General features: G+C 48.1%; 1 protein-coding gene across 2 annotated transcripts in view; it reads left to right on the top strand.

The window, feature by feature from the left end:
* Positions 1–19,039, top strand: part of SLC45A3 (solute carrier family 45 member 3) — a 97,492-nt gene that overhangs the window by 57,612 nt on the left and 20,841 nt on the right. Inside the window, exon 1 of one of the 2 annotated variants that reach the window (XM_032959905.2) lies at positions 8,182–8,589. The exons of the other annotated variant lie outside the window; for it this stretch is intronic. The gene's annotated coding sequence lies outside the window, so the exon portion shown is untranslated. Of the gene's footprint in view, positions 1–8,181; positions 8,590–19,039 lie in introns of those variants that run through there. 2 annotated transcript variants of the gene reach the window in all.

Raw genomic sequence — 19,039 nt, 5'->3', positions numbered from 1 at the left:
CAAGCGAGTTTGAGTTCTCCCAAGCCAAGTTTTTCTAGAAAGTATTGCATTACGTTGGCTGGCCCCTCACGATCGTAGAATTTAAAGCTCACTATGCAGTGGTGATTTACGTAAGCCCCCCCCCCCCCCCCACGTTGAAGGGAAACAAAATAATAATATATATAAAACAATAAAATTCTCACGACGTTTCGACTGCAACACAAGCAGTCATCATCAGGTGTGAAAACCAACGGCAAGAACATTTGAAAGAAGTGGCGGTTTGTATTTATTTATTTTTAAACGTTAGCACCACGGATAGCGATTTGACAGTTTGTTTAGATGGACGAGTCCATCTATGTTCGGAAAAGAGGAGGGGGGAGACGAAAAATGAATGTATGCTGTCTGAAAGCCACCGTAAGCGTGAACAATCAATTAAGACCCGAAATGGTTTATCAAATCCTTCCAATGATTACTAAGCCATAATACATACTTCACTTGGAATGGAACTTTCTACAAAAAAACTGAGGGCACACCAATGGGCTCCCCCCTATCTCCAGTTATAGCCAACATTTTAATTGGGAAATTTGAGACTGACGCCATCCAGACTGCCACTCTGCACCCAACCTTATGGAAGAGGTACGTGGATGACACTTTTGTCATCTAGCCACATGGCCGAACTGCTCTAGACCAATTCTTCGACCACATCAATTCCATACACCCAGCCATCAGATTTACCATGGAAGTCGAAAAAGATGGCAAGCTACCTTTTTTGGATGTCCTAATTAAAAAGAGACCTGATGGTTCAATGAGCCACTCTGTCTACAGGAAAGCTACCCATACGGATGCTTATCTGAAACCGGATTCCCACCACCATCCATCACAGAAGAATTCTCTCATCAAGACTCTGCACCATAGAGCCCAATGCATATCCGACCAGGAAGACATAGGCAGTGAACTCAAGCACGTACACCAAGCTCTTAAGGCTTATGGTTACTCCGACTATACAATCCGCAAAGCTATCACTCAAACCATGAAGAAGGACCATCTTGAGCCTTTCAAAACCATCACTTTACCCTACATTGCGGGGATCACAAAAAAGATCTCCAAAATCTTGAATAAAGACAAGATCCAGGTCCGTTTCAACACATTACATAAAATCCGTGATCTGGTTCCGTCTGTAAAAGATGTGATTCCGGACATACAGTACCCTGGCGTCTACAAACTAAGTTGCCTCTGTGGTAGTAGCTACATTGGAGAAACCAAACGACATGTCTCGGACCGCATTCGTGAACACAAAGCAGACCTTAAACACGGTAGGACCAACACCTCGGCCGTGGCAGATCACTGTTATAATTCAGTAGGCTCACATGACATTGACTTCTCCAAGACAGAGGTTCTTTGCAAACCATCTGGCTACCATGAGAGATTCGTTCATGAGGCAATCCACATATACAAACACAGAGACAATTTCAACCGAGAAGATGTATTCTGGCTTAGCAATCATTGGAAGGATTTGATCAACCATTTCGGGTCTTAATTGATTGTTCACACTTACGGTGGCTTTCAGACAGCATACATTAATTTTTCGTCTCCCCCCTCCTCTTTTCCGAACATAGATGGACTCGTCCATCTAAACAAACTGTCAAGTCGCTATCCTGGTGCTAACGTTTAAAAATAAATAAATACGAACCGCCACTTCTTTCAAATGTTCTTGCCGTTGGTTTTCACACCTGATGATGACTGCTTGTGTTGCAGTCGAAACGTCGTGAGAATTTTATTGTTTTATATATATTTTATTGTTTCCCTTCAACGTGATTTTACCGAAAGTAGTGGTACCGCAAACTTTCGCAGCTCTTAAAAATTCCCTTTTCACACCATCAATAGGTAAACTCCCCCCCCCCCCGCGCCAAACGGCAAGTCCACCCGCACGTACACTACCTCTATGCTAAGTCGGCCAATCAAATGCTAATTTTTATGCTAATTCCTTTGTCAAGGCACCTTGTTTCCTCGCACACAGCTTAAAGGTCCGCGGTCTGAGCGTGGCTGTGTTTCACTCCAGCGCTGTCCTCGAGACAGCCTGATCCCTTCACCTAATGAAGGCCGCTTGTGTTGTGGCCGAAACGTCGTGATTTTTGTTGTTTTATTTTTTACCTACGTGACTTTACCGAATAGAACCAAAGAGTATTTACCGAAAGAACCAAGAATATGAATCACTGCAGTCACGAAAGCTTTAAATCAAAATTTAATTCAGATGTTCATTGGCAAACTTCAGACGGGCATGTATATGTGTTTTCTTGAGCAAGGGGACCTTGCGGGCACTGCAGAATTTCAGTCCTTCACGGCATAGTGTGTTTCCAATTGTTTTCTTGGTGACTATGGTCCCAGCTGCCTTGAGATCATTGACAAGATCCTCCCGTGTAGTTCTGGGCTGATTCCTCACCGTTCTCATGATCATTGCAACTTCACGAGGTGAGATCTTGCATGAAGCCCCAGGCTGAGGGAGATTGACAGTTCTTTTGTGTTTCTTCCATTTGCGAATAATCGCACCAACTGTCGTCACCTTCTCACCAAGCTGATTGGCAATGGTCTTGTAGCCCATTCCAGCCTTGTGTAGGTCTACAATCTTGTCCCTGACATCCTTGGAGAGCTCTTTGGTCTTGGCCATTGTGGAGAGTTTGGAATCTGATTGATTGATTGCTTCTGTGGACAGGTGTCTTTTATACAGGTAACGAGCTGAGATTAGGAGCACACTCTTAAAGGGAGTGCTCCTAATCTCAGCTTGTTACCTGTATAAAAGACAACCTGGGAGCCAGAAATCTTTCTGATTGAGAGGGGGTCAAATACTTATTTCCCTCATTAAAATGCAAATCAATTTATAACATTTTTGACATGCATTTTTCTGGATTTTCTTGTTGTTATTCTGTCTCTCACTGTTCAAATAAACCTACCATTAAAATTATAGATTGATCATTTCTTTGTCAGTGGGAAAACGTACAAAATCAGCAGGGCATCAAATACTTTTTTCCCTCACTGTACATGTATGTTGAACTTATTTTACACCGTATGTCGACAACCGTGTTAATCGGAGGCTTGCGAGTGAAGGACAACAAAACTCAACACAAAAGCAGTTCTAAATTGAATGAGTTTGCAGTCTAGATTTAAATGTGCATATCGGAGGGAAGAGCGTTCCAGACGGACGCACCATTGAAAGGTTACGCGTTCAAATCCCCATCAGTGGTCGACTCAGCCCACCGTGAAATAAATTAGATGAAACAGATTACAATGAATAATTTTCACTTTGCGGGAAATCGGTGGTTTTCCTGTGGATAGCCTGGTCTTCACCATGGGATTGTGGGAATTTTCTCCACCTTTTTAAGGACGGCTATTGGAGATGAGCCCCACTCCATTTGCTTAGTTCATCGGCGACACGTTGAATTCGAAACACCGCGCTAATAAAAATGCAAGCTAACACGATTCCATTTGGAATCGTAGTGAAAAGTCTATATCCTCGCGATTTAACCTAGTCTGTATTAATGCAGCCACTGTTGACTTTCCAAACACTGTGCTTAGTAGCCTCCTGTGTGGTGATGGTTTTGGGAGTGGTGGTGTGATGGTGAGAGCACTCCGCAAACCACTACACCTCAACTCGACAGCCCTGGAACGTTACCTGGCCACGTACACTATTGGGAACTTGCGTCTGAGCTCGCTTTGGCGACTCCGATGTAGACTCAGCCTAAAATGAGCACCTGGTGCGAGTGTATGAACCAAATCATTGGGGAGATAGAGGAGGCTAGGTGGGGGGGGGGGGTCACAACACTTCAAGTGCATGTGTATATGTGGCGATGCCCATAAGAGGTGCTCGCAAATAACATTTGTCTCAACAGTGTATAAGGCTAAACAGTGTACTGTATCGCCGTCACCCCTGTTTTTGGGAATTATTAGATGATTGTGGGATTCATGCATACATACCTCAAAGTCCAAAAATAATTATTTAGGGTACACTGTTGATCAACTGCTGAACGAAGGCCTCAAAAACGCCGTACCAGTCTTGGGGGTTGTTTGACCATACTTCGCCGTGCTGCCTAGCGGCGGTTTGAAGTGTTTGGGCAGAGTCGGTTCGTATTTAATCCACGAATGATATCAGCTGGAGTCAGGAATCAAACTCGCGTCAACGGTTTCATAGCGCAGTGTGCAAACCACTGGACCACCACCAACCATCATCTGCAATAACACTGTAGGAATAACAGAAACCGAAATAGAACACGTGCACACACAAAGGAAATCATTTTCACTGAACAAAAAAAAATGAAATTGAGAAAATTGCTTCCCTCCCCGTTTTTTTTCATAAAGTAATGTTATTGCTCCATATCGTCACTGTGGCAGTAAACCGGTTCCTGTTATACTTTGCTGTACACTGCTGCGCTTCGCGTCACATTATTAGCAATGTAAATGCGTATGAGTACTGCATGTGCCACGGCTTGACAAACCGCAGCTGGCGAGTTGAGGCCCATACGGGGCTTCTGGCCAGTTGGATTGCACCTCCATTGAGATGCAGCTAATCATATATTTTTACACTTTTCAACCAAAATAAGTAAATCTTGCGGAAGCGGGAAGCGCCTCGGGACACTCGCTTCTGACAGCAGAGCCGAACACGAGGAGTATCCCCCGGGTGGGATGGAGGGGATGTGTGGTGGTGGTAGGTTGGGGAGCGGGGTTAAACCTGCAGATTTATAAACTCAAAACTCCACAGCCAGCCATCGCAAGCGAAGTGGCTTACGTGACCCCTCCAGGTGACTGCCCCAAGTGACCCTCTCTGTGTCTTGTGACGCTCGGCCAGACCAAGGTTAGGGTTTGTGGCTCGTGAGGCCAAGGGTGTGTGGCCCACGCCTCGGTTTCTGCTGCAGTGTTTGGCCAAATCACCATCGCAGCGACGAAAGGTCACAGCGGCAGGAGCTTGCGCCCAAGATCATTTAGTTGAGACACCTGACCTGCGTTGTAGTTGTGGTGTTGCTGTAGGTGACAGTACAGCAAATAGGTTTATGAGTGTTATCTGCTTTTATGTGCGGGTTTACAGAAGGCAACCGGGTTGCTTGTCACGTACAAAAATGATTGATAAGGAAACTAACAAATATCCCAAGCATGGCTGAGTCTTTTCTAAATAAATTAGGGGGTTATCCTAGTGAGGCATTACAGTATTTATAATTCTAAATTAGTTTTCAAGATAGAAAACTAATTTCTTTAGAATTGCTCTTTGTTGTCCTTCGCCCGCGCCTCCGATTAAGACGGTTAGCTACGTGCGGTGCGAAAGAAGTTCAGCGTACAAGTCGCCGCCATCCCTCGTGATGCAAAATAAAAACCCATAGAGGTTCCTGCACGCGAGGTGATGTCATTGCTTGACAGTGGACGTCCTCTGGAGGGTGTTCCCCTACTTTGGCTGCCATCCCGCCACCAGTTTCCACACCACCGGCTATCGGGGCCTTCTAGCCACGTGTCCTGCCCAAGCTTTCCTTAATTGTCGTCAATGCGATTTCTCTCATTAATGTGTTTGTCAGAAAATGCATGTGTTCTAAACTATACTGAACTATATGCTTAGTTCTTTCGGTAAAGTTACGTTGAAGGGAAACAACAAAATAATAACATATATAAAACAATACAAATTCTCACGACGTTTCGACCATAACACAAACGGTCGTCTTCAGGTGTGTTGGTTTGCATACATTTATTTTTAAACGGTGCATTTATTTATTTATAAAAAAACGTTAGCACCACACGCAGCGATTTGGCAGTTTATTTAGGACTAGTCCATCTATATTCTGAAAAGAGGAGGGGGGAGACGAAATTTTTATAATGTATGCTGTCTGAAAGCCACTGTAAGCGTGAACAATCAATTAAGACCTGAAATGGTTTATCAAATCTTTCCAATGATTGCTAAAATATAATCCATCTTCTCGGTTGAAATTGTCTCTGTGCTTGTATATGTGGATAGCCTCATGAACGAATCTCTCATGGTAGCCAGATGGCTTACAAAGAACCTCTGTCTTGGAAAAGTCAATGGCATGTGAGCCTACTGAATTATAACAATGATCTGCCACGGCCGAGGTGTTGGTCCTACCGTGTTTAAGGTCTGCTTTGTGTTCACGAATGCGGTCCGAGACATGGCGTTTGGTTTCTCCAATGTAACTACTACCACAGAGGCAACTTAGTTTGTAGACACCAGGGTATTGTATGTCTGGAATCACATCTTTTACAGACGGAACCAGATCACGGTAGGACCAACACCTCGACCGTGGCAGATCATTGTTATAATTCAGTAGGCTCACATGCCATTGACTTTTCCAAGACAGAGGTTCTTTGTAAGCCATCTGGCTACCATGAGAGATTCGTTCATGAGGCTATCCACATATACAAGCACAGAGACAATTTCAACCGAGAAGATGGATTATATTTTAGCAATCATTGGAAATATTTGATAAACCATTTCAGGTCTTAATTGATTGTTCATGCTTACAGTGGCTTTCAGACAGCATACATTATAAAAATTTCGTCTCCCCCCTCCTCTTTTCAGAATATAGATGGACTAGTCCTAAATAAACTGCCAAATCGCTGCGCCTGGTGCTAACGTTTTTTTTATATAAATAAATAAATGCACCGTTTAAAAATAAATTTATGCAAACCAACACACCTGAAGACGACCGTTTGTATTATGGTCGAAACGTCGTGAGAATTTTTAGTGTTTTATATATTTTATTATTTTGTTGTTTCCCTTCAACGTGACTTTACCGAAAGAACTAAGAATATGAATTACTGCAGTCACGAAAGCTTTAAATCAAAATTTATACTGAACTATTTTTATTTTACCAGGTAAGGCCCACTGAGCTATATAGCCCTTTTCCAGAAGTGACCTGACCACAAATGGTAGTTCAACGAATTGGCTTATCGTGTGGAAATGCATAACAGCCAATTACTCCAAACACATGGGTCTTAATGTGGAGGGGAAAATGGGAGGACCCTGAGAAAAATCCACGCGACCACGGGGAGACATGCAAACTCCAAATATATAGGCTTCAGGGTCATGATCGAACCCACAACCTCTTGTATACCAGGCGAGGTAGTTAACATCTCACCACCGCATGTTTTCCTGTGTCTCGGCGTAATTCACAGCATGTCCCTCTCCCCGATTAATTATTCTTTTTTTGCACTTTTCAGATTTGTCAGTTGCCATGTTCCGGACCCATGTCAAAGCAGGTAGAATGCCCGAATTTAAACTTCTCTGGAGGTTCAGCACCCTGTTGCTTTCTCATTATCAAGTTCAGTTACTTCAAAGGTCTCCAACCTCCCCTTGCTGATAACATACTCATTATAAGAGTATATTCTGATGAGAGATGATCGACTTTGTGGTTAAATGAGCACGTTTCCTGTATCAAATGTCGTGTATGTATTACACATTAACTTGCATATCTTTCTCGACACAGCAGTTGATTAACTAGATTCTTAATCATTAATAAAATCCACAAGCTACAAAGGAAGCAAATACAACAAAACATTCAACACATTTGTACATATTATATTGTATATGATAATTGGCGACGTTTCAGGCAATGGCCTTCAGAGCACGAAGGCCCAGATATCGTTGTTTTTGTTATCTGGGCTTGTTACACCACCGCCAAAACAGTATAAACAAATAAGACGAACCAAATGCAAATTAGAAAACAAGAAAAAAAACCTTACATTGCGTAACACTGCACTTATGAATATAAAAGTATCGATACGATGCTTAAGCAAAAAAAATCCCTCGAGAACAATATTATATATTCTTGGTTCTTTCGGTAAAGTCACGTAGAAGGGAAACAATTAAAATATAAAACAATATTATAACCACGCGTGGCAGGACATGGAGAGGAGGGCCCTTGGGTGGATAAAAGATTATGATACACGCACTCAACCCTCCCACGCACGCCAAAAAAAACCCTATTCGCCTATTTTTGGCAGACGTGCGGTAATAAGTTCGCAGTTGGGTGGCCTCGGGAGCATGAAAACACCGCGCGGCGAGGCAGCCCAGGCGGCAAGCTTCGCTTACGTGGAAGCGGCCTCACGCACTCACGGGGGGTGGGCAGGAGGGGAGGAGGAAGCGTGGTGAGAGATAAGCGATCAGTGGGGGGGGGGGATGTGTGTGGGCGTGTAATGGGTGGTGGGGCGGTGGTGGTGGTGGTGGTTTTACAACCTAAAACCACCACCCGATCGCATTTGACCGAATCTCATTCTAGTAGCGGCACTCGCACTCACACGCAGCAGCAGCAATCTCGTGTACACTATAACTCTATCTGCCATCACACGTTTTTTTGTTGGGTTATTCTCTTCCCTCTCTCTCTCCCTCCCCTTTTTGGTAGGGGGGGGGTGGAAGGCTCACGCAAGAGAGAGAGAGGATTTAGACCCTGGCCCAGTGGGGACATTCTTTATCCTATTGACGACTGCGTTGGGGAGGTTTTTTTTATTTTGGGGTGGGTGGGACGAACATTCCTGTGCTCATTGTGAAGCCTCATGTGTGTCGCGTCTACCTGCGGGTGCCCACCTGTCTGCTCCTCCACGTTGACGATTCGCCGGCAGAGCCAGGTAAAGGTGTCTCGGCTCTGTGTGTGTTGTGTGTTGTGTAGTCTCTCGTGGAGCGGTGGCGCAGTGGTTTAGCGAGCGGCGCTACCTCCAGACCCGAGTTGGATTCCCGCTCACGGCCACCAACACCAGGGACGATTATCTGAACCGGTACTAGGCCTCGCCTAAGTCGACTCAGCCTAAAATGAGTACGGTACTTGGTTCGATTTGTAAACATCGCTGCTAGGGAGACAAAGGCGGCCGGGCGTGGTGCTGGTCACCCATCCCCTCGTGTACCGTGCCGGTCTTCATAGGTGCTCGTGAACAGCACTTGCCCCAAAATCCTGTTCAGGCTATACGGGTGATCTTTGGCTCTGTGTATGTAACATCACTTGGATGGTGAGCGGTGGCGCAGTGGTTAGCGCGCACTGCGCTTATGAACCCGGCGATCCGAGTTCGATTCCTGCTCACGACCGATAATAGTGGCGAATATTTGAACCGATCCTGAACTTCTGCCCAGGTCGATTCAGGGGAGACAAAGGCGGCCGGGCGTGGCGTTGGCCACACCCCCCCCCCATACCCCACCGCTCGCGTGCCCGTTGGCAGCCTTCCCCTCGTAGCTTGCTCACTTGAACACAGCACTTGCCCCAACAGTCTGCCGAAGCCTACACGGGGGGCCTTTGTCTTTTGTGAAATCACTCCAGGTGGGACGAGACAAGGTGCATTTCACAGTCAATGCTGGCTGCTGAAAGTTTTCTGGGTGGTAGTGGGTGGGGGTGGGGAGGTTATCTTGATTTCTGAATAAATGGTCGAGGGTGGTGGTAGTGGTGTCTGCGATGGTGCGGTGATAATACCCAGGGGATGCATTGTTCATCTGCACTCGTTCTCGCGAGCAGGTATCCCCCCCGGGGTTGTGAGTGATTTATCCCCACGATAGAGCCTCCTGCCCGCATACTTCCCGGGTAATTTGTTGGTACTGCCAGCGTGGAAGCTGTTAAGTTCTTGTAATTTTTTATATATTCAGTGCCCTGGGTCTCCTTGTTATGTGTTTGTGTACGGACTCACGTAATGCATGTATTCATAAAACCTAAACAACGCGTAATGTAATACAACACACATTTCTTTATCGCGTTTGTGTATACATGTGCTACATACACACACACATTAATGCATGCACATACTTTGTACTCACACATTCCAACTACGTATTTGTTCATACATACAGATTGCACGTACGCTGCACGGGCATGCCAATTCGCTTTCATGTTCTTCCACACGCAATGGTCAGCACGGCTGTTATCCCATACGGTTTCCAACCCCGTATCTTGTACAGGGAAATTGAGTTTTGAGGTCCATACGGCGCGTACAGCCGTTTCAATACGGCCGGTACATTATTATTCATTCGTTTAATATGCACATCAGCTACGTGGCACTGTGGTTACGATGCTTGACTCGTACTCATAATGTGACGGGTTTAAATTCTGGTTTATGGATTACACGGTCGATAATATCTGTTGAAACAATCAAATGTGTACCACGTTGAGGACAGTCACCAGTGATTGTCCCCTTGAGGGGCTGGTCTCTTGCCATGGAATGTGGAATTTCCACCACCGGCTCAGTTGCCAATGGAGATATTGGCTCATTGGAGTAGGAAGACAACACTTTGATTACTCTACGGACTTTATACAAACTCGGGCGGTCGTCAGTAATTCTCATGACACCACTAAATCATGGCAACGATGAATAACTTCACGGAACGGAATTTATTGAAATACGCTCATTCTTGAATTTGGTAGCAGGAGGAAAAATGTTTTGGCCAATATTGACCATTTATCTTCAATGTGAATATATACAGTACGTGTTGAATTTCTTTCGCAGCGTACGTAGCCAACCGCGCCTCTCAGATACAAGAAAAAAGTTCCCTGGTTTTCGATTCCCGACTCGTGTGCCTTCTGTTTGTGGAGTTTATAAGGTGTTCCCCCCCTGTTCTGCATGGGTTTCCTCCCATAGGAAAATAAAAAAAAACATTAAATGTAACTGGTATTGATCCAAACATCCCAGTGCTGCAAAATACTATTTTTTTAGGGGGATTGCACACAATAGCAACATCGCCCCCTATTGCGACAATTTAGCAGGACCCTCCTGAAAAAGAGTTTGGGGCACAGTGCGGCTTCCCTGGCTAGAAACAGCGTAAGAGTAATAATAACAATAATTAATTGAGACCACTGACTAACCGTTTCCAAGCAGCCAAGTGAGATTTTTTGTTCATAGCTGGTATAACCACACAAACCCAGACATCACCGTACACTTATAAATTACATCCATCTCACAGGATATGACTGATGGGGGTATTACTAGAATTTATTCAATGCAAAAACACACGGTACAACCAGAAAAAAATACATCAGAGAGCTACACAGCACGACTGCAAGAGACACTGAGAGGCTCATGCATCCATACGTTAACAGCACACGTGCTTGTAAGTAAAATATACCAAATTAGACTTATTGCCAAGTGTGGCTCACCCCGTGTGATCCCAGACTCACCATGCATGCTCCAGTATTTGCCCGTCACTCATGGCAGCAGAGATGCATAAGTAATTAGCGTAGAGATTGTATACGTTGTCATTGCTGTTAAATATTCATTTCTCTGAGCTCAGGCGCTGGACGATCTTTCTCGTGTGAAATCAGCGTAATTTTCGACACGCTTTGTTTTGCTTGTTTTATTTTTCTAAATCAATATTTCCCAAGGTGGGAAAATCTCCCTCGGGAAAGTGCTCATGCACTGTCTGAAGTGCAGTACTACTACAGAGGGCATGCGATTTGTGTGCTGTGTGTCATGGAGCCAAACCATCACATGCTGGGTGACACGCGTACCAGGCAGGCCCTTAGGCCAGTGGACCTTCTAGGAACATGGTGCAGTGAATCCTCTAACCGCCTCTCTGCCTCCCATCAACTCACTTGGACTTTCTTCGGTGCCACAGTTGTACGGAGATCCTGGCTCGTGGGGGCTCATGGGGGGAGAGCCTGTTTGCAAGGCCATCTTCTGGGCTGAGTAGATCCTGAGGGTAATGATCACCACAGATGGCCTCCCTGTTCAGATTGGAGGCATGTGTGCCCCGAAGGATTATGGTCCAAGGCCAGGGCCAGCACAGTCGGCTGAGATTCTCTAACCACAAATTGGTTGGAACTCAAGAAAGTCAATCTAGTACTGCGCTCTCCCGACCGGTTTCTATGAAGGTGACTCGTGATGGTGAGATTGTCCAAGGTGCCGGCGGTGGCTGAAATCGGCAGACAAGTCTCCCCTCATCTCCCCCATCTCATGAGGAAAGACCAGCTTCTTCCAGACTAAGCAGAGTCTACTCTGAGCAGCCTGTGACAGCAAGGCACATTGCAGGAACCCTCAGTTGCAGTGCAGGCTTGGTACCCAGGCAATGACTCAACCCTCGCATGGGTGAGATCCGGTTGGTTTTGGGTTCCAATGCTGGTCTCTCATGAGTTTCTCTCACTTCAGTGTTAGTGCGGTGGCATGGATGGCCAAGCTGTAGCGCGTGTTTGTCGCTTGTCTCAGGGACAAGCAGCTGCCCTGGCTAATACGATGCACGTATTAACCGTCTGCAGGGCCGTTTCAGCGTTCAACGCCCATGTGCAGCTGCCAGCAGGGGAGTCCCCCCCCCCCCCCCCCCTGACGCAAGACACCTCCAGATGCACTGCATGGGAGGCGCGGTATCAATATGGAATCGTGATGGTGATGATGCTGAGAGTTATTCTGGTGGCTGTAGTGATGCGGGAGGTGGCGAGTGTGCACGGTGAGTCTTGGATCACATGGGGTCAGTCCCAGCGAATGGTAGGTCTCATCCGGTGTACGTGTACCTTATGGGTGAGAGAAAAAAACGGGTGTTTTTTTTCGGAATGCCTCTCCATTTGTTGTTGTTGCTTGGTTCTATAAATTAAAGGTGTTTGTTCAGTAAATGCTCGTTTTATTCTGTCGCGCGAGGCGCATGTAGATTAAAGTGTGTGGCGGCATGCTTTTCTTAGTGTTCAAGGGTGGCTTAAATGGCAACCTGTGTTATATCACAACAAATTAAAAGAGGAGCTTAGAAATCCAACATAATTATTATTTAACACACCTGGAGTACATTGCGTAGTTGCATGCGATCAGGTGTAATTATTACCTAGCATATTCTATAGCTAGTTATCTCAGCAAGGTTACCATGTTTTTTTATGTGGGGCATCGTCTAGATAGACGTGGAAGGCCCAAACGAATAGTGATAGTTTTCTGGGAATGTCTGGCGGAAGAACCAGTCTAGAAAGATTTGAACTTCCACCTCCGGGAAAACTTATCCGCACTCCAGGTGATGTTGTGGACATTTAGTCCAAGTGGACGATGTTTAGGACCTCGATTGTGGATACAGCTGCGAAAATCTTTGGCCTGAAGGCAGTTGGTGCCAGTTATGGCAGCAACCCTAGGACCCGCTGGTGGACACCAGTGGTGAGGGAAGCTGTCAGGTTGAACAAGGGGGCTTTCTGAGCTATGCTCGGAAAAGGTCTCAATTGAGAGGTACCGGCTTGCCAAGAGTGGCAACCCTAGCAGTCGCTAAAGCGAAAGCCTGGGCATGGGAGGAATTTGGAGATGCCATGGCGAGGGACTGCCAGGCAGCTTTAAAGATTTTATTGCAAACCAGCCTGGGCCATGTCGACAGGACGTAGCCCAGGCTGTTTTCAGTAAGGGTGGCGTAACACTGACCTCAACTAAGGAGATAGTCGAGAGGTTGAAGGAACACTTTGAGAAGCTCTTCAACCCGGTGGACATGCTCTCCTCTCAGGAGGCAGCCCTGGAAACAGCTGCGGCCTTCGTACCGGCAACGCTGCTGGGGTGGACGAGATTCGCCCAGAGTTGTTGAAAGTGCTGGACAGTGTAGGAGTGCCATGGGTAACGCGCCTCTTCAATGTTGCATGGAAGGCAGGTACAGTACCTCTGGACTGGCAAACTGGGGTTGTGGTTGCCATTTTTTTTAAAAAGGGGACCAGAGAGTGTGCTCCAACTACAGAGGAATCACAGTCCTCAGCGTCCCAAGTAAAGCTTATGCCAGAGCACTGGAGAGGAGGCTCCGCCCAGTGGTCGAGCATCAGATTCAGGAGGAACAATGTGGATTCCGTCATGGTCATGGAACAATGGACCAGCTTTTTTCCCTCTCACAGATATTTGAGGGGTCATGGAAGTATGCTTCTCCAGTCTACCTCTGTTTTGTAGCCTTTGAGAAAGCATTTGACCGTGTTCCCCGCAATGTCTTGTGGGAGGTGCAGCGGGAGTATGATGTACCGGTGCCGCTTTTGTGCGCTATGGTCGTGAGCTTTGGGTAATAACCGAAAGTATGAGATAGCAGGTACAAGGGGCCGAAATGAGGTTTATCCGCAGAGTTGCCGGGCTCACTCTCCGTGATCGGGTGAAGAGTTCGGTAATCCGTGAGAGCCTCAGAGTCAAGCCGCTGCTCCTCCGGATCGAGAGGCGCAGTTGAGGTGGCTTGGGCACCCGGTAAGGATGCCCCCCGGTAGACTCCCCCTGGAACTCTACCGAGCAAGTCCCACTGGGTGAAGACCCCGGGGCCGGCCCAGGACACTCTGGTGGGACTACGTCGCTCGGCTGGCCTGGGAACGCCTGGGAATTCTCCAGGAAGAGCTACAGTCTGTGTATAGTAGTGTGGTGTATAGTGTAGTAGTGTATAGTAGCGTAGTATGGTGTATTGTATAGTGTAGTGAATAGTGTAATATTGTATAGTAATGTAATGCTCGAGTCTGTCGTCAGGGAAAGGGAGGTCTGGACCGCCCTACTCAACATACTGCCGCCGTGACCCTAACCAGGACAAGCGGACTGAGAAACGAACAAATGAACGAACAAACCCCCACATGTGTTCACTTGGAACACTGACGCCTGGATCTAAAAGGTAGCAGTGCTTTGCTCTCTGACAAGAGGTGGATGAATCAATGATTCATGGCTGGTCCCCGCTATTGCAGCGGTCTGGCTCCAAGGGTATGGCTCCTTCTAATTGTATCGGTCCATTTCTGTGATGGCTTACGCATGTCAGCCTTTTGTGGCATCCTTTGTGTTGCTCACAATTGCAATTCTACCGGTGGCTCCACAGCAACAGAGGCCACGGAAATGGGAGTCAAATGGGCGGCATATTCAGTTGTCAGTCTCTGGAGCGGCAGTCGATTTACTTGAACCCTTTTAAAAAAAATGATTCAGCCGTTATTGCCGATGACATCATCACGTGACACGCCTCACCTCCCGTCCAGCGGCACACGTGGGAACAAAGGTGATTCTTTTTTTCAAACTGTTTTTGTAATCTGATTGGTCATGTAATTGAGCTAACAAGAGATATAGAGGACTCAATCACTTCCATAATCGGATTTCCCGGCTCTGCATACTTTCTATTCCAATACAGAGACCAAGACACACATCCCCCGTGGAGCCTACATAGACTGTTGGGGCAAGTGCTGTTTGTGAGCACCTTTAAGAGTCAGCACAAGGGGGGGGGGTTATTTAACACGTCGGCTTTTATGGGGTTGCTATTGTTGGCACCACGCCCAGCCGCATTTGCATCCCCAGTGGCGATTTTTACACACCGCCCCAGTTACTCATTTCAGGCGGATTCGACCTAGTGGAGACTCAGGACTAGTTCAGATGTCACTCACCACTAATGTTAGCCGGAACCTTCAATACAACCACTACTCCACCGTTTTAGCTAATGATACAAAAGACGAATACGAAGATCCCTACAAAGGCTGTCGGGGCAAGTGATGTTAATGAGCACCTATTAAGGCCGGCACGGCACACGGTCGGCACCACGCCTAGCCGCCTTTGTCTCTCCAGTGCTGATGTTTACCCACTGCACCAAATGCTCACTTAAAGCCAAGCCAACCCAGGGGAGGGCCCGGGACCGGGTTCAGATATCCGCCGCTGTTATTGTCCGCGAGTGGGAATATAAACTCGGGTCGCCGGGTTCGTGTCACAGCCCACTGACCACTGCACGTGCACACGCGGCCTGAGCACTGCATGTGAAGTCCGTAGCGCAGCGTGCTCGCGTGCGGGAGTGCGCTCTTGCCAGGTGAGAGCTGAAGGGGCAGGAATGCCTGTGCTGGTTCACCCACGGTTTACCTATTTGGCTTCTCACAGCTCCTGTAAGGGTGTGGCCAACGTTTCTGAGAAAACAAGCAAGTTCACGTTTGACAAATATTGCTCTTGGATATCATGGTGTAACATTACAACATACATGCATGATGTGCGCACGTGCATGGCTAATATGCATACGTGTAGGCTGCTTTGTGTGTGTGTGTGTATATTCTGAATATTTGGTACATGTGAAGCAATTGGCGGGACCCCGGGGTCCCATCACTGCCCCGGGGTGGGAAAAACCGCGTAGCGACACGAGTCTCGCCTTACCGGCAACAAAACTAGTGGTCAATCGATTGGCCTCGTCGAGAGCTACTCGGGGCACTAAGTTTCGTTAAAGTTGAAAAATTACACAAACACGTTAAATTCACCGCCTGGGGGGCGGCGGGCTCGCCTTGGCAAAGAAGCTGAGGATCGACGGCTGACCGGAGGGCGTTGTAGCCACGCGCGACTGCGGCGGACGCCCCCCGGGCTTGCGTTTGGCCGGTGGGGTGGCGCCCATCGTGTCGATCACTGCCTGCTGCTGCTGCTGGCGCTTGTTGGTGCGAGTCTGGGCGGGTGGCGCGTTGCTGTCGGGATCACGAGTGGGCGGACTGAAAAATAATAATTATTGACTTGATTTTTGCGGGACCCTGGGGTCCCACCAAATTATTCGTGTGTAGAGTAGTAGTTAGTGACGTCATGTCACGTTCGCCCTCTGGTACGATGACGTAACGGATGGTAACGTCATGCACAGGGGGTGGGATGGTGACGTCATGTCCCCCTGGGGGATTTAAGCTGGAACCCGTCACGTGTTCAGGGTCGTCTGGAGAGTCTGGGAAAGTGAAGGGTGGAAGTCGGGACCCAGGGTAGAGGGAAATTGGCACCAGGCTAGGGTAGCCTGTGGGTGCTAGGGACCTCCCCCAGTAACCTTCCCCCGGTAGAGCGATGGGACCCCGGGGTAGGGGGAAATTGGCACCGGGCTAGGGTAGCCTGTGGGTGTGCTAGGGACCTCCCCAGTACCTTTCCCCCTGGGGTGTGGCGTGTAGGCAGTGAGCGTGCAGTACACGGAGTCGTGTGTGATGAAAGGTCTTTAATAAAACAACTGGCACAAGCCCCTACATGAAGATCTGCCTCTGAGTCATCATTTATGCCTCAACACATGCATTAATCATGTGTGCAATATCACATCTGTGTGGATCTGTGTTTACTGCTTTTCACGTGTTGAACGAGGCGTCGATTTGTCGATTAAATCGATACTTGCATTCACAATCAGTGCATTGAATAGTGCGTGAGGGAAGCGATTGTGATGGATTCATACATCTAGTATGTCGCCACGGTTTGCGGGATATTACTACCTCACCTGGTATACAGGAGGTCGTGAACTCGATCCCCAACCCTGATGCCTGCTGTATATTTTGAGTTTGCATGTTCTCCCTGTGGTTGTGTGGAGTTGTCTCAAGGTCCTCCGGTGATTCCCCTCCACATTTAAGAACGTGCGTTTTAAGAGTATTTGGCTGCTTTTACATTTCCACGTGATAAGCCACTTCGTTGAGCTATCATTTGTGGCCAGATCCCTTCTGAAAAAAGAGCTACATAGCCCAGTGGGGCCTTACCTGGTTAAATTAAATATAGTTGGCAAGTGAAGTAATTCACGGGGTCCTGCAGCCACGAGAGGGGATTCGACAAAAACAACAATTCCAAAGAAGCAATGAATCGTGATGGGTGTGAATGGTTGCATGACTCATTCATATGTTGTTCTTTATCATCATGAGCCATTATCTAGTCACCGCTGGATGAACGCCTCCCCGTGCCGTCGCAATCCTGTCCGGTGTTGCTACCAAAGCGTCATTGTTGGGTTCAAGATGAGCCAAGGTTACTCCTATATTAATGAGCATGGGGCAGTTATCTCCATTGGCTGTCTTGAGCAAGTGGTGGAAAATCCACATTCCTATGGTAGGGATCAGTCCATCCATTGGACAAACACTGCTGACAAATTCTATCCACTGCTGTCGCCGTCTCTCACGGCCCTGCGATATAACAGTCTACCCAGCGTCTGCTCACGAGCTGATTTCGTTGCTCCATCTCCGCGGTAGACGTCCGTCCTCTTGTGGAGTCCTCTCTCACCTTCGATCAACATTGTTCGATCTCTTGGCTGGTTGGCTGTCCATCGAAAGCGATGTTGACGATTGCTCCTCTTGTGGATGGGGGTGGGGGGGGGTAGGGGATGGGTCCGCGCTTTTGCCACTCGTGCCACTTGACGTGGCCGTGGTGGCCGACGCGAGAGCCGCACAGTCTGCCGCAGGTGGGACACGCGGGGTGTGTGTGTCGGGTGTCGGATGCCGTTATATCGCAGCCGCGCGTTGGTGTCTCTTGGTGCGTCCACTCGCATCTCCTCTGCGAGGCGGCGTCTTCCAGGCGCTGAACCCCTCTGGCACAGGTGGACCGCCAGGTGGACCTGTCCAGCGCCAGGGGTTCCAGGCTGGAGGGATCGATGGCTACAGCGCCTCGGCAGGTCCTTGCTGCTCTTATTCCGTCCTCCAGCGGAGCGTTTGGCTGCGCCGAGTTGGCCGCACAGAACTCGGCGGGGGAGGCGGTGATCAGGCATGTGGTTCACGTGGCCACGCCAGCGGAGGTGTCTTTTAAGCCATGCTTGCCTCAATGCAGGATTGTTTAATATATCAGCACAAACTCACTGTCTGCTCGCAGCCTTTACACTTGTGATAAGTCCCCCAGTTGCTGTTTTGACCTCACATTGGCAAAACAATCGCCTTCACTCGCAGAGTGCAGTGGTGAGAACCCCCCGTGCAGTCCCACATGCAGATGTCACCTCCGTCTCAACATCCCCGCCGGATAAAGGTAAAGGTGCAGCCCTGATTTGCTTGCTCATGGTGCTACTAACAGAAGGGCCTCCCACTATAAGGAGCTCCAGCGAGCGCCTCTACGGGGTGATTGGCCGACTCTCGCACTGCGTTTGGACGTCTCGGACGACGTGGGTGTACCCACACTTGAACCCACCACACCCAACCTGCCGATCGACTCTCTGTGTGGTGTACGCAATTTACACCGCTGGCAAGGCGGGGGCGGGGTTTTAAAAAACTTGCACCGCCGATTCGACTCTCCGCGCCGCGACGATCGTACTGGCAGATTGTACCGGGCGACCCCTGGATTTCAAGTCCAGCCTGCTGACCGCGGCGGCGCGGCAGCACGGTAAAGCCATGCGGTGCCGAGCCTGGGCAAGGCAGCGCCCACGGAGGTTAACCTCGACCAGCGGGCGCTTGGCCCGCTCCTTGGCACGAAAGGTTTTTACGCGGGCGACAGT

This window comes from Petromyzon marinus, chromosome 24 (genome assembly GCF_048934315.1).
Source record: "Petromyzon marinus isolate PM22_M1 ecotype Great Lakes invasive population chromosome 24, UKy_Petmar_22M1.pri1.0, whole genome shotgun sequence".
Classification (NCBI taxonomy): domain Eukaryota; kingdom Metazoa; phylum Chordata; class Hyperoartia; order Petromyzontiformes; family Petromyzontidae; genus Petromyzon; species Petromyzon marinus.
This window is presented reverse-complemented; position numbering and strand designations above follow the sequence as displayed.